At 39.9% G+C, this 15,424-nt stretch overlaps 1 long non-coding RNA gene across 1 annotated transcript in view; it reads right to left on the bottom strand.

Annotated features, from left to right (window-relative positions):
- Positions 1 to 13,188, bottom strand: part of LOC140650531 (uncharacterized) — a 28,207-nt gene extending 15,019 nt beyond the window's left edge. The window contains exons 1-2 of the long non-coding RNA XR_012042058.1: positions 13,151 to 13,188; positions 10,499 to 10,649 (exon numbers count right to left, since the gene is read on the bottom strand). This is a non-coding gene — a long non-coding RNA (uncharacterized lncRNA). The remainder of the gene's footprint in view (positions 1 to 10,498; positions 10,650 to 13,150) is intronic.
- Positions 13,189 to 15,424: the final 2,236 nt, after the last annotated feature.

Here is a 15,424-nt window from a genome sequence, read left to right as displayed (position 1 = left end):
AGTGAGCCTTGGCTCCAGTGCAGCAGCAATCCCTGGATGAAAAGGCTGAATTGTCTGTGCTCCTTTGTTTCCAGCTGCTTCTACAGATCCCCAGGCTTTTTCTGTAAGCAATCAAATACCTATATTAGCAGCTGGAAACAAGGAAAGCCAAAGTTGTTCTACATATACCACAAGCAAGTGGACCATCAGTGGTTCATTCACGAACCACAGCGTGGGAACCTCTGAGAATACATATTAAAAATATATGCAATTCGTGGATGGAAACAGACTAGTTCAAATAGGGAAGCTGGAGCAATGCATGATAGCTTCATGTGTGAAAAGTGAGCACGTGTGGGTCACTGCTAATGGGAGAGTTAAATCCCTGTTAATCCCTCTGGTAAACTCATGCCAACAGTTTTGGGTCAATATAAGATAATTAAGTGCATCAAAATGAAAATACAGCCTATTCCCTAGCAAAGGAATGATTTGTATGGGACCAGAACAAAACAGGTCTGCATTGCTGAACCTTCAGAGCATCTAGCCTAACTCTGTATCAGTAGAAGTCATTGAATCAAGCGAACATTTAGAATTTGCCCAAGTCATGCAGCCTACGCAGTGAAAGCTATAGCAAACAATGCTTTTCAGACCTCCGTGTTATGGTAACAGACACAGGTGCATGGTAGGAACACAAAGGTTTATGTTCCACCTGCCCAGTTTTGTGGCTATTTTGATGTTTCTCCTCTCTTAGCAGAATATGTGACCCGAACAACCCTCTGGAGGACTACTTGAGCCTGACCTGAATCCAGACCCCAGCAAGAATTTTTCAGTATTCTAGGTCTATGCTTCTGCTGCCAGGCTGCCTTATTCATTCAGCCCTTGGAAGCCCCTTGGAAGAGCGTGCTAATATGCTTGTGCATTGTTACTTCGTTATGTTATTCCTCCTTTGCTTTCAGATTACAATGTCTTTCCAAATTCTGAGAGTTCAAAGTAAATACTGTTTATGAGCTCTTAGACTGAGATTCATGGCACCTATTTTTAGTTATAAAAGTGGAGTAGCTTGTCTAAGCTGGCCATCCAGACTCCTCCTTCAGGGAGGGACAAGGCCCTTCAAAAGGCAACCAAAAATGGATGCCTAAAATAAATGGGATGAATCACCACCCAGAAGCTTCTGTTGTTCTCCACTGACAGTAGAGGAAGCTTGGGTAACAGGTTTAGACTACAAACGTAACCCTGTCTAAAGTTAGTTGAGATGCATAGAAACACTTCATCATATTTTAAACTGTTCATTATGCAGATCTTGGAACTTGGAAAAAGTCTCACAGGTAACTTTGAAAAGCCTCTGAATGAGGTGAAGAACCGCACCCTCTATATTTACAACAGAAAACAACTTACTGTTAGAAATTATTCTAGAGATAAACAGCAAGCAGACCAGCCAAAAGGACGTAGAACATGGCAGATTACGGAATGTCTACCACAGCATGTTGTGGATGGGCCCAATGGGAGTCCGGAAAAGTTCAAGGCAGAGGAATCCATGGAAGGTTACATATATACCACACACCGTCAGGAAGCCACATGTTGTGATAGGCTGGGAGATTAATCTTTGGATGCTTTGCTGAATTATATACTTTGCCCTACACATCTGCTTTTGGCCAGTGTTGGAGTGAGAGTGTAAGAGTTAGACGACATTGGTCTGACTGAGTATGCCTGCTCAGACCACAGATTCTCACGCATCTGCTAACCCCATTACCAGTTCTTGATTCACAGATTTACCAGCTAGCAATTACCACATTTGAAGAGCAATCATGTAAACTAAAATTAAAATACCTGCCAATTAACATTAGCTATCAATGAAGTTTCATCTCTGGTAATTATTTAGGCTAAAGCTCTTCCTGAAACTATAGCCATAAAACTGGCAACGATAACTGGCTACTTTTATTGACTGTACATACTCTTTTGAGGCTCTGTATACCCCTATTTATGCTTAGAAGATCATAAAATATACTCAGCTGAACATTTCTTTATACTCAGTCTTTTTCTCATTATGATCCATTACTTTTTTTTTTTTTAATGAACTACAGTAAGTTTGGATGTGATACTTAGCCTCATCCTACTACTTTTGTTGTCCAACCTACTAAAAAACCACATGAAACAAGGAAAAACTTAAAGCTTTTATGTGGTCACCACCACCTGAGCCAAACCAACTTTTTGGTATCTTTGGACTCTGAGCTTCTGGGTTTTAGCTTTACATCCTGTAAAGGAGAGAGGTAATATCACAGGGCGCAGACAAGAAAAATAGGAGCAAAACAACTGCTTTAAACGTAAAAATTCTGAATCAAAATTTTCAGACTGTAATGACCCTATTAAATGATTGTTTGGGTTAGTTTTCAGTAAAAGTTGTGGGATGTTGCAACAGTTGTGAGCTGTACTACTGGGGCTTGTGGGACGTTTCACTTTTTCTCCTTAGACTGAGAATTCATCACAAACATGCTCACAAAAACTTTAAGTAGCTGTATCAGGGGTTCCCACCAGTTTGGACTAGGAAGATATTCTGCCCCTCACTTCACACTGTGTACTGCAACAACCCATTACCATGCCGGTTACATCACCGACATCAAGTTACTCTCACGTAACTTGATATAGCTCCAAATGAAACCAGAAACAGCAAAAATAGAAAGGGGGAAAAAAACAGTAACAGGTCATGACTGGATATGATTTTTGTGCTAAGAGGAACACATTTGAACAGTTCAGGGAAGTTAATTTTTTTTGTCTGTTTGTTTACTCGCTCCTGCAATACAGGATCAAGGAGACATGTAACAAAATCAAAAGGCAAGTCATTTAAAGCTGTTGAAAGTAAGAAATGCATAAAACCAAGCATTTTTTAAAATAATAACCCCTTATATATTACCAACTTGGTACCACAGGACTAAGTGAAGGAGAAAGCCATTACAGGACTCACAGAAAGGTTAAACGTTATGTGCATTGTACAAACACCCTCTCTTGCATAAAACATCAGTAAATTTTGGGACCTCATTCCTCAGTGAATAAGCAACCACCAAGAAACAGGGTTAGGAAGAAAATTCCTTTTGGGGATATTTTACCGTAATTCTCTATTTCATGGTTTTCTTGTAGATTCTTCTCAAGAGTTTGCTCATGGACAGTGCTGGAGGTAAGATACTGGGTTAAATGAATTTTTGTGTGCTCTAATAGGATTGAGCCAAAAATCCTTAACAAATTGCTCAGTTTCTTATCAACTATGAACCCTGTTTAACACCTGTAAAGACTGTTAAAAATGTCATGGCAGCCTTCCAAAGATACCTGAATTTGATCCAAATAAAAAAAAATCCCACTGAAGTAAATGGGAGAATCTATGTGAGAAGTGTTAAAAAATGAACAGAAAACTTTTTCATTTGCTTTTATATATAATTTCCTACCTGTATTAGAAATTATCTAACTAGGCTACATCATTAGTGTGATTAATTTGATCTTTAAGAAGTATTGTTGCGCAAGAGAAGCTCTTAAATTTAACCAATCAGTAAGACTAGGCAGCATTTTACAATTGTACTCAGTATTAAACTAGAACAGGTCTAAAGATAGGGAGAAACTCATCCAAGGGAACATGAGATAAACTAAACTAAGTACAAGAAGCAGTACATTCAAAGCAACATGGAGCTGAATAATGGCTAATCCACCTTCTTTAAGGAGATCGAGAGGCCTGAGATGGTATTTTGCAACCAGTTTTAAACAATACATTTTTGGAAAGATGTAGATTACCTGGGAGAATTCAGAGGAGAATAGAATAAAGAGTATAAAAAAATAAGTTACAAACAAGCTTGAGGACTTTGTTTTCTTTAGAAGAAAGAAGACCAAGAAGGACATGATTGTAGCACTCTGATATATAAAAGACTGTAAATACTATAACGAAAAACTGTTTTTCATGCAGAAGGAGTCAACAAAAGAAACATCAAGAAGAATCTTGCTGTGACTACAGAAAACTTTTTGACTGGATATTAAGGAAAATGTTCTAATCAAAAGGCACTGAAACACTGGAAGAGGCTACTTCAGTATGCTGTGGTATCTCCTGGATAACTTGGAGGACAGTTCAGAAAAATATCTGTCAAGTACGTGCAAGGATATCTGATTCTGCTTCCAAACAGTTCTGGATCATAGAGTTGTAGAATCACAGAATGGTTTGGGTTGGAAGCGACCTTAAAGATCATCTAGTTCCACCCCCCCTGCCATGGGCAGGGACACCTTCCACTAGACCAGGTTGCTCAAAGCCTTGTCCAACCTGGCCTTGAACACTTCCAGGGAGGGGGCATCCACAACTTCTCTGGGCAACCTGTTCCCCTGTCTCACCACCCTCATAGTGAAGAATTTCTTCCTCATATCTAATCTAAATCTGCCCTCTTTAAGATAAGATGATGTCTCATTGTTCCCTATAGCCCTCCGTTTTTGGTACACTCCTGGGCAAATGAATCCCAAGGGAAGATTCCTTGTGCTTAGTGGGAAATCCCAATGGGCTATGCCAAGGAGAACAACAGAGAATTTAGGACATGGAAAGCTCAAGTACTTGTAGGTACACTGGAAAAACTGTAACATACCACACAAGCAGCTTTTGTAATTCCCAAACCTGGTATGTATTCATCATTCAAAACTAACATGACACAGATGCCAAAACCTACATTGTTTTCTGTGCTGATTTATATTGTGGTTAAAATAGAGAAAGCGCCTACATTTTCATACAAAATATTGAATTTATATACAAAACCTCAATTTTTTGTCTTCTGAGTTAGTGAAAAGCAAGGTATTTTGAGATGTTTTAAGAATGTAAGCCAGTCACCTTCAAGACTGACAGTAACTGGCATTCAGCAGTCTTAGCTGAGAAACAAAGAACTGAAAAGGCCTAAAAGATGAAGGATGAAGACTCAGTGGCAGAGGCTGGGGCACTATCATAGGCAAATGTCCATGTTTAGGACCATGTTTCTGTTTCCTTTCAAAATACTAAGATTTAAGTAATTTTCTGATTCCCATCAATTTTTAGTCAATTTAACTCTCAATTCTGGCACTTTTTCTAATACGTATCAGTTTAAATCACCTTCAAATCAGCTACATCTGAATTTCTTTAAACAAATCTGGTAAACCTTACTGAGTTAAGCAAGAAGTTCTGTTTCATGATACTGCATAAGTAAGGACTGATGAAAAGAAAATTATTTATCTCATTCACCTTTAATTAGTAATTTTCAGTTTCTTCCAACGGTAACAGGGGAGATCACTTCCCTTGGACTATTAAAGATATAATAGTGAGCTAAGTTCTTTCCATGTTAGCCCTATTAGAATTAATCTTTATTATGATAACCATTTTTCAAGAAGTGTCACAATGCTGTCAGGTACCACATAAATACAAGAGAAGCTATTGTTCATCTGAGACAGCAAACAGTTTGTTTGTTCTACGAGAGCTGCTGTTCTATCACTTTTGGGGTGTTTAGTTTCTTGTCAGCCTGATGATAGCACTTCAGGTAAGATTTGGACTGGGAGCAGCTTTATAAACCACTATGGGAAATGATCTACACTAAGGTGATAGCATCAATGACATTGCAGACAGCAAAAGTCACGGAGTCTGGCAACAATTTCAGGACAGCAGGAACAAAGATAATTACAAAAAGTCATATAGGCAGGTAAATAGAAAGGGTCAGACAGAAGTGTGGAAGGTGTATGTGAAAGGCATATTTCTACATCAAGTTGAAAACTGTTGCAAAAAACTAAGAGTAGAATATTTCAGTTGGAAGGGACCTACAATGATCATCTAGTCCAACTGCCTGACCACTTCAGGGCTGACCAAAAGTCAAAGCATGTTGTTAAGGGCATTGTCCAAATGCCTCTTAAACACTCACAGGCTTGGGGCGTTGACCACCTCTCTAGGAAGCCTGTTCCAGTGTTTAACCACCCCATTTCCAGTGAAACTGCTCTGTTCGCCAGTATCAGTATTTATTTGCCAGTGTCAGTAGTGTGCCAGTACTTCAGAGGCTGTGACTTCAGTTCTTCTTGACACATTTCATCAACTTTGCAATTCACTCATTATATATATACCATTAATAAATTATATATAAATAAATCAGTACATGCAGCATGTTTAAATTTTAACTTAGCAGAAGAATTTAAAAATGCAACAAAACTGTCAGTTTTGATATTCGACTGAAATCTTTAGACTTCACACATCCTTCAGCTTCCCTTCTAGCCTCCCAATTAGGGTTGGGTACCTGAAGGCTGGGTACTTGAAGGCTGGTAAACCTGAACGGACGCCGGGGAATACAGTGGTCATGGGGCTTTGTAGGGCACAATCAACTCTTTAAGCTTTCTGTTTCAATCTAAAGCCAGGTCAGGGGTAACTTATATCATGGTTTTGCACTAAAATATCTGTTTTAGGAAGCTAGTAAGTGTATACCCCTTTTCTACACAGACTTGAAGACAATAGAACTAAGAGGTGGCCATGCCTTGTAATACTGTAGTTTTGAAATTGTGGCTGTAGGAGGAAGGAGTCTAATTGAAAAAAACCTATTATTATGTCCAGAGGTGAAGCAAATGAATGAATTAATTTGTAACGGTTCTCCAGGGTTGCTCTAAATTTCTTCAATTCTCACTTCTGCTGATATGGTAAGGGCATTCAACTCTTTTCAAGTCAGCGGGCAAGGAAGGCACTCAGGGCTTGATCTTGCAAGAGCTGTTATAAAAGTATGCATGTTTTTGGAATCCGAGGAATGTGCAAAGATTTAGGATTTATACTTCTAGGATTACATTTTTTAACCCAATTAAATCTGACTGTGCCAGATGCAGTAGCTGAAATTATAGATTTGGAGCAGTTATTTTGAGGATGTTCCAAAGTATATGTAAATCAAGCACCATGATTATTTTTAAATGAACCAAGAAGCACTTTGTTTTGTTTAACGAAAGTTTTTTAATACCCCAAATTCTTGTATGTTTGCATGTGTATTTAGCTAGGGTCTGGATTACATCTACATTGCACAATAAAGCACCCAGGAAGGAGCAAAAGTGTAGAAAGATTGTGAGGCATCACTGCTGTTTCCCAACCACAGCATAAGTGAGGAAAGCAGTATGAATTGTACAGTGTGTTCAGATGTGTAGTTGAAGCTCATCCAGACTATTCAAACCCTTGGAGACTTGAGGCTGAACATATCTTTTGAATAACTCTCCTTCTACAAGATCTATCACGCTTCATTAGGCTCAGTACTGGTACCCAAACTGAGCACACTAATCCACTAATCCTGTGAAAGTCAGAAGGCCAAAATAAGAGTGGATGTCTTAAGATTATTTTGATACTTACAGTTTTTGACAAAACTGGGTTATCCTATCACTGTGGCAACCACTCTCCTGACAGAAACAGAAGTTATGCTCTGTCACTAAGGTAATTCAATTCAGAAGATAAACTGTGTTCAGTGCTTTCAGCAAGACTGTGTGTGTCTTGGAGACAAAACATGGACCTATCTGTATTATCCCCAGCTTTATAATAGCAGAGAACATGTTGAAAAATGCCAAAAGGCATTTTAAACAAACTGCAAATGAGTTCCGTCTGTATCAGCCTAAGTGGTATTTTCATTGTACTTCAGGGTAAGAGATGGCTCACTGCAAAGCAAAGTAGTGAGCAAATTTCTCAGCTGACTTTGCCAAAAGTTTGCACTCCCCCTTGAGCAGTAAAATACAAAATTCCAGGGGTAAGTGAATTAGTCAGGTATAAAAGCTATCCCTGCCAATAACTCAATCCTTTTGTGTCATTGTGGGAGAAACAGCAAGGGTGGAAAGCAGAAACAGTATCATCAGACTTTGCAAAAATCTGTTCACTGAACTGGTCACTTGAACATGGATGGATAGGAGACCAGAACTCCCAAGAGGTCCCCCAAGGAACCTAAGGATTTACTATGACACCATTAGTTTCTTGCTGCACAGTTTTAAGTTCCAGCTAATAATCCCATGAAATGGGTCTTTACAGACGACAGAAGCTGTTCTCAGACTGATATGTCTGTTACCATGCATCTGTGTTTGTCCCAAATCCAAAACACTGAGGGCACCATATCTCCCCATGCCCTCTCCACAGACTTCTTTCTGTATGCAGCCCAGAAAACAATAAAAAAAACAAAACCAAAACCAACAAACAAACAAAAAGACCACCACAAAAATCAGCCAGGAATGGAGAAGTGAATTTCCTTGTTTCCTAAAGCCAATATTATTACTACAGTGACACTGGAGATGGAGACCCTAGGAGCACATGTAACATCAAATAGTAATCTTTTTTTTTAACTGAGGTGAAAACAAACAAACAAAATAAAGTGCAGCTGCCGCCCAGCTGCCTTAAAGAACTGCCCAAAGTTTGCACAAATGGGAATGCTTTGAAGGGAAGACTTCCTTATGAATTTATTTAGCTTTTACAGACAGTGCTCCTGCTCTTCTTTTTCCAGACTCTCTGAGGTATGTCATGGTGGAAAAGGCAAATGATGATTCTATCCAAGTCATGGGCTTTTCTATCAGTTCTGAGACTAGAAACTGGGCAGACCTAGTTCCTAAAACTCTTGCCCTTCTCTACAGGACACTGTATCCAATGACTCCTTTAATCAAAGCTCTAGGTAGCCTATTTGTTCCTAACTGGAAGAAACCTGACATAAGTTAACAGATAAGGCTGTCCACTAGTGCTGTAGAAACTGACAAGACAGAGGGCAATGATTGACTGCTCTGGTTGTAATTGTGACTTGCAAAGAAGTATTTCACAGAATCACAGAATCATTGAGGCTGGAAGGGACTTCTCAAAATCATCAGAGCTCCTCAGAGATCACATCATAGAAAACTCAACAAAAGCACTTACAGAGTCACAATTCTAGAAAATACCTATGGTCACCCATCCAGACATATGCAGGTAGAAGTTTTCACAGGAGCTAGCCAAAAGTACAGTTCTTCAAAAAGGCAGTAAATATTACAGGAAACAGCTGACTCTGCCACCTCCATCTAGTACGTCATGCCTCTTTCAGTAGAGACTCACATGCAGCAGAAGGTCCATGAAGTCCTCAAGGGTTTGAGTTGATACATGCAGCTACAAGAATCATAGAATAGTTTGGATGGAAGGCACCTTTAAAGGTCATCAAGTCCAACAGCCCTGCAATGAGCAGGGACATCTTCAACTAGGTCAGGTTGCTCAGAACCCCGTCTAATCTGACCTGGAATGTTTCCAGAGATGGGGCACCTACCACCCCTCTGGGCAACCTGTTCCAGTGTTTCACCACCCTCATTGTAAAAAATTTCTTCCTTATATCTAGTCTGAATCTATCCTCTTTTAGTTTAAAGCCATTACCCCTTGTCCAATCGCTACAGGCCCTGCTAAGAAGTCTGTCCCCATCTTTCTTATAAGCCCCCTTTAAGTACTGGAAGGCCACAATAAGGTCTCCCGGAGCCTTCTCTTCTCCAGGCTGAACAACCACAACTCTCTCAGCCTTTCCTCATAGGAGAGGTGTTCCATCCCCCTCATCATTTTTGTGGCCCTCCTCTGGACCCGCTCCAACAGCTCCATGTCTTTCCTGTGCTGAGGACTCCAGAGCTGGACACAGTACTCCAGGTGAGGTCTCACCAGAGCAGAGTAGAGGGGCAGAATCACCTCCCTCAACCTGCTGGCCATGCTTCTTTTGACTCAGCCCAGGATACGGTTGGCTTTCTGGGCTGCAAGCACATATTGCTGGCTCGTGTCCAACTTTTCATCCACCAGTGCTCCCAAGTCCTTCTCGGCAGGGCTGCTCTCAATCCCTTCATCCCCCAGCCTGTATTGATACCAGGGGTTGCCCTGACTCAGGTGCAGGACCCTGTACTTGGCCTTGTTGAACCTCATGAGGTTCACACAGGCCCACTTCTTGAGCTTGTCCAGGTCCCTCTGGATGGCATCCCATCCTTCTGGCCTGTCAACCTCACCACTCAGCTTGGTGTAGCCTGCAAACTTGCTGAGGGTGCACTCAATCCCACTGTCTGTGTCATTGATGAACACAGTAAACAGAACTGCTCCCAGTACAGACCCCTGAGGGACACCACTCATCACTGATCTCCATCTGTACATTGAGCCATTGACCACGACTCTCTGGATGCGACAATCCAGCTGATTTCTCATCCAGCAAACAGTCCATCCATCAAATCCACATCTCTCCAATTTAGAGAGAAAGCTATACAAGGAAGCTATACCTTGTTCCTACATGGGAGTTTTTGCATAATATTCCAAAAACAGCATTTCTAGGATTGACAGAGCTCAACCCAAACTGAAAATACCATCTGTGGAACAGTGCTGAATAGCCATATCCTCACAATGATTTGCATCCAACATACAGTCATTCTGGTACAGGGGCAGAGGTTCTTGATTTATACCAGCTCTTTAATTATGGCAGAACTAGCAGTTAGGAATGGGGCTGGACTCAAAGGCTACCTCATTTTGGCAACCAACCAAAGATGGAAGGAGGGGGAAATAGACCTTGGACCTCACCTCTGGACCTTGTCATTGGCGTCTAGGACCCTCATTCTGATGTGGCGGCCTTCCAGGTTCATGCCCATCACAGAGAACAGAAAGGGGAGGCTGCTTGCTCTAGAACCAGTTTCATCCCCAGCCTGCTTTAGTACCAGGGAAGCTGATGCATCTAGTGCACAAAAAGACAAAAATAAATAACTCTTCTGAATGACTGATAAAGCTCTGAACTGATTGTAGTGTCCATTTTCTTTTGCAGCTGGCTATAGAAAGAAGTGAAATATCAAGTCCACAATGCAGCTGACAGTAGGCAACACTTAAGACATTCCAGCTTAATGGAGTCTCCATTAAGAGTTTAAAGTCCCATTTCTTAGTTTAAAGTCCAATTTCTTACTGAATTTACTGAGATTTTTGCTATCAGTGAGATGGCGGGATTCACAACTAAGTTCACTAGTATTTCAGGAGTAAGCCAGAAAACTGAGACAAAATGTCAATTTTTTCATGTGAGCTTGAAAAATGCAAAGACATTGAACTTTATTCAGATGCCTGAGAGACTAGATTTCTGATATTCAATGGCGACAAAAAATGTTCCTTTCATCCAGTAATAGACATTCATGCCATCTTTATGAACCAGAGATTGTCACATCCATATCAGAATGTGGACTCTGTGCCTAAAACTTAATTGGAATGTTTTGCAGGCACCTCACTGGGGATGAGCCAGTAAAGGAAATAATTTGGTCTCTCAACCAAAGATCCCTTTCTTAAGATTTAGTCAATACCAATCTAGAAGGTGGGTGGTAAGTATGGTTCTAAATCTCAGTAGCCAGTTATGTGCAAAGGTAAAGAAAACATCGAAAGCAGGCTGAAAAACACAGCAATTCACTATTGTATTCTATCACTGGATCATATTTTACTTAAATGCGCATAAAATGTTTCAGATTCTGAAGTTTAAAAAAATACTGCAGGAATCCCAGTACATTTTTGTTTTTTTTTTTTCATAATAAGCTTGTATAAGTGCCACTTTCTAATTTTGCAGCAATTTACCTACTGACCTCTCTCCATGCTTTCTTCCATGCTGCCTGGAATGCCCTTGAGAGAAACACTTCCCTCTCTGCAAAATTTACCTGTGCTCTGAAGACTGAAAAAAGCACAGCTGCATGGTATGCATTTATTTATATGCATTACTACAGAAAGAGTAGAAGGAGACAGCTTTAAGTAACTCATGTATCCGGTTTTACTGATAGCTGACTACTGGTTAGTCTTATTCTCTCTTTTTCTTCTTCTTTGCTAATGGTAGCTATGTTCTGTCCTGTGCCATGCCTCTATGCTGCTACATTAATTTGAATTGGTCTGAATGTGATAAGGAGGAAATTGATGTGATCCTTACAAAATCAGCTTCTAAATCTATTTGTTAAAGTGAGCTGTGAGCTGAGTTTAACATTCATCTTGACTTTTGCTGTCACTACATTTTAAATATGTTGCAGTACAGATCTAGACTTTATAACACCTTATACATTGTCAGGGACTTTTTTATTATCACACAGAGGGTAACAGCAACTGGAGAAAAAGAAGCATGTCTCCTTGATATAAGGGGGTATCCCAGGCAATTTCACATGGAGAGCCTTTGAAAACAGAGCTAGGCATATTTCATGTCAAGACACAATAGAAAACTCATCTGAAATACTGTGTGCCATTGTCATCCCTCATGTCTGATACAGATGAACTGAAGCCAGAAGAGCTTCAGTGAAGAACTAACAGGAGGATCCAAAGGGAAACATGGGAAATGGAAGAAGTTTTGTTTTGCTGAGTCTGAAAGGAGATAGTATTGCTCTCTGCAAACACACAGATGGATAGACATCAATAGTAGAGAAAAGGTATTTAAACTGAAAGACAATTTTTGCTGTATTTATACAATGACATACCAAAAGAACCAGCTGGTAAGAAACAGTAGTGAATGACTAAATCTAAACATTCCTCTTTAAAAGAGCTTTTGGAAGAGCCTTTCAGAAGAAAGAATCAGGCAACAAATGTAATTAGTTTCCAGATAGGGTTTGAATATGTGCTATTTTCTGTCTTTTCCTATCATAGCTAGGGAACTAGACTTCATGGTCCCTTCCTGCAGTGTGTTCCTACCCAACATAGTCATGATTCCCCCATTTAACACCTTGGAATAGATTTAACATTTTCAGATGGGTTCAAATATTGATTTCATGTTACAAGTTGGAAATTGGGAATATTTTCTTTCCATATTTTAATTCACAGTATCTCTTTTTTATTTTAATTGTCAGAAGATATTCTTTCTCCTGGATCTACTATGATCATTCTCAGCTCTCCATATATGTTAATGAAATACAAAAAATTATATACAGGATTATTTGTCTTCATATAAAGCCAAATAAAAACTACAGGAAGAGATCTGGAGACTATGGAGACAAGTCCAGCAATGTGACAAATCTTTTCTAAAGACCGTTTCCATCTGCCAAGGTAGGCACCTCAATCACTTAAGCTCATGCAAAACTCTTCAACCCAAATTGGATCTCTGGCCCACACTAGTCTCTGCATTGAGATTCCAAGTCAAATGATCAATTAAAATCCTATATCTTAGTTTTTAAAAGGAATGCTTCACATCCAGCTACCAGTGAAAATACAGATCCTAGCAGAACTTGTACCTACCTCTCTGTGTTTTATCCTCACAAACACTATGTTGCCAGTTCCCAGTAGTACTGTGCTTGTATAACAAAGTTCTCTCCAGAGAGCATATTTTGGCAATGACTAGTTCGCCTATGACTGATAGACACAGGTATTACACAAATTGCCTAGTGCTGCTGTTGTGTAACAGAGAGCTTGTGTCCTGTTGTGACCTGAATTGCAACAGCGAAATCAGGGTAAAAATGAGATCCTGAAAATTAGTTTAGCTTTAGTGCTTTTCTTCACTAGACACAGTTTTCAAAAGCATGTCCCTTGATTGCTTAGAATAGTCTTCTAGTTGCAGATTTTAAACTTTAGAAGAAACCATTATGATCAGGTACTTTGACATTTGTGTAGCACAAACCACAAAACTTCACTTACTAATTCCTGCCCTAAGACCTTAATTTGTGATGGAGCTAGAGCATTTGTTCCAGGGAGAACTCCTATCTCAGTTTCAAGAGTCAGGAATTCAGAATATCACAGTTAGTTGCCCTCACAGTGAAAACAAGACCCAACCACTGCATCTTGCCATGCCCATATTAGTGTTTACTTTGTGAAGACTTGCTGTGCTTCTGAAATTCTTTTGTGAGTTGTGCTGTCTGCAAAGAGCTGTAGAGCAGTAACTTCATTTCTTTCACATAACACCACTCGCATTACTCTATTTTACTAACAAGGACTGTAAGAAAAGTAAATTAGAATAAATTAATTTAGAAAGTACACTTCATTTGGGAAGAGATGGACAAGATTACTGGCTTGGTTTTTTACCTGCATGGATTTTATTACCTCTTTTTACTTAGATCTAAAACTAGATGGAACTTTCCCTCACACAGCTTTGGTGAGTTACTGGATATATTACAATATCTCAGAGTTTTTGACCATTTCCCAGAACATCTAAAGGTTGGAGGAGATGAAATAGGGTAAATTAGCATGGCTTCTGCATGGCATGATGTGGATGACTAGTCCAGTGGAGCAATGAGGAAGCAGAGGTTCACAACTACTGGCAAGCTAACTGGAAAGGACACTCAAACACTTTTGCACACCAGTATCTCAAAATATAGTCTTGTGTGATATGATTTTTCTCACAGCATTAAGCATGACAGAGCCATTGGGAGGAAATGCACATGTGCAATTGTGAGAAAAAAAAATTGTTTAATACATAGAAACTAACCTCCAAGAAAAAAAAATAGCAGCAGGGCCAGCTAAGCATGTGCAAAAATGTTTACAGGACAAGCTGTGAAGTTAGGCAAAGACATCCCTCCTGGGCAGTTCAAAAAACACATCCCTCTTGGGAACCTCTGTGATAGCAATCTGGAATTTGCCAGATCCATGGACAAGAGTATCTAGACTTTAGCAGTGAAAGTACCTGATACATCAAGAAAAAAGGGATCTTATCCCCTTTCCCTGAAAGCCTCCCCTAGGTTATCTAGATGATTGGATATTTTTTGTAATAGTTAGAAAGAAAAAGCTCTGACCCCTGTGGAATCTGTTAGTTCCCTACAGTACAAAATGTAGGCTTTATTTGACAGAACAGAGGGCACTTATGTCGGGGATGACAAGCCAAGTGGAATTCATTTGCAGAAACAGGATTCAAAAGTGGGCATTAGTCCAGAAGAAGGAAGAGTTCCAAATCCCAACATTTGCAAACTGATGCTTTTGCACTTAAGAAAAATTAACTCAGCTACCAGTAAATCCACTACCAGTTCTCAGCTTTGAGGAGGAGAAAAAAATACCTTCCTCTCCAGACACTTCCCCTAGAGATCCAAGAAAAGCATGCGGGAAATGCACAGAAACACCAACACGCCTCATCAACACCATTCCCTCAAACCTCAGCTCTCACACTAATGTGAATGATTTCAAAGCATTTTGAAGGTTTTTATACAGATTACTGACATAGGGGTAATGCATAGGATAGGCAACTCTGAAAAAGGTGCCACAAATTACCTGATGCTTTATTTGCTGCTGCTCCTGCCAGGACTGTTACTCTATTAAAACAATGGCCAGCTCGACCCAGAGAAATCACCTAAGGACACCGTTAGCCACTATTTTATGAATTTACCTAACTCAGGAGTAGAAACTAGTAGGGCTTTCTTTTGTTATACTGGGCTGTACAAGGGAGCTTCAGGTGGATGGCACCCCTGCTGTTGATCACACAGGTCACATTCACATCCCCGACTGACAAAGTCAAAACAACCTGCTATGGCATGTATGAGGAGTGTAAGACGCAAGATGTGCACTGACAAAGCCAGAAAGACAAATCTT

Source organism: Ciconia boyciana, chromosome 4, assembly GCF_034638445.1.
Source record: "Ciconia boyciana chromosome 4, ASM3463844v1, whole genome shotgun sequence".
Classification (NCBI taxonomy): Eukaryota; Metazoa; Chordata; class Aves; order Ciconiiformes; family Ciconiidae; genus Ciconia; species Ciconia boyciana.
This window is presented reverse-complemented; position numbering and strand designations above follow the sequence as displayed.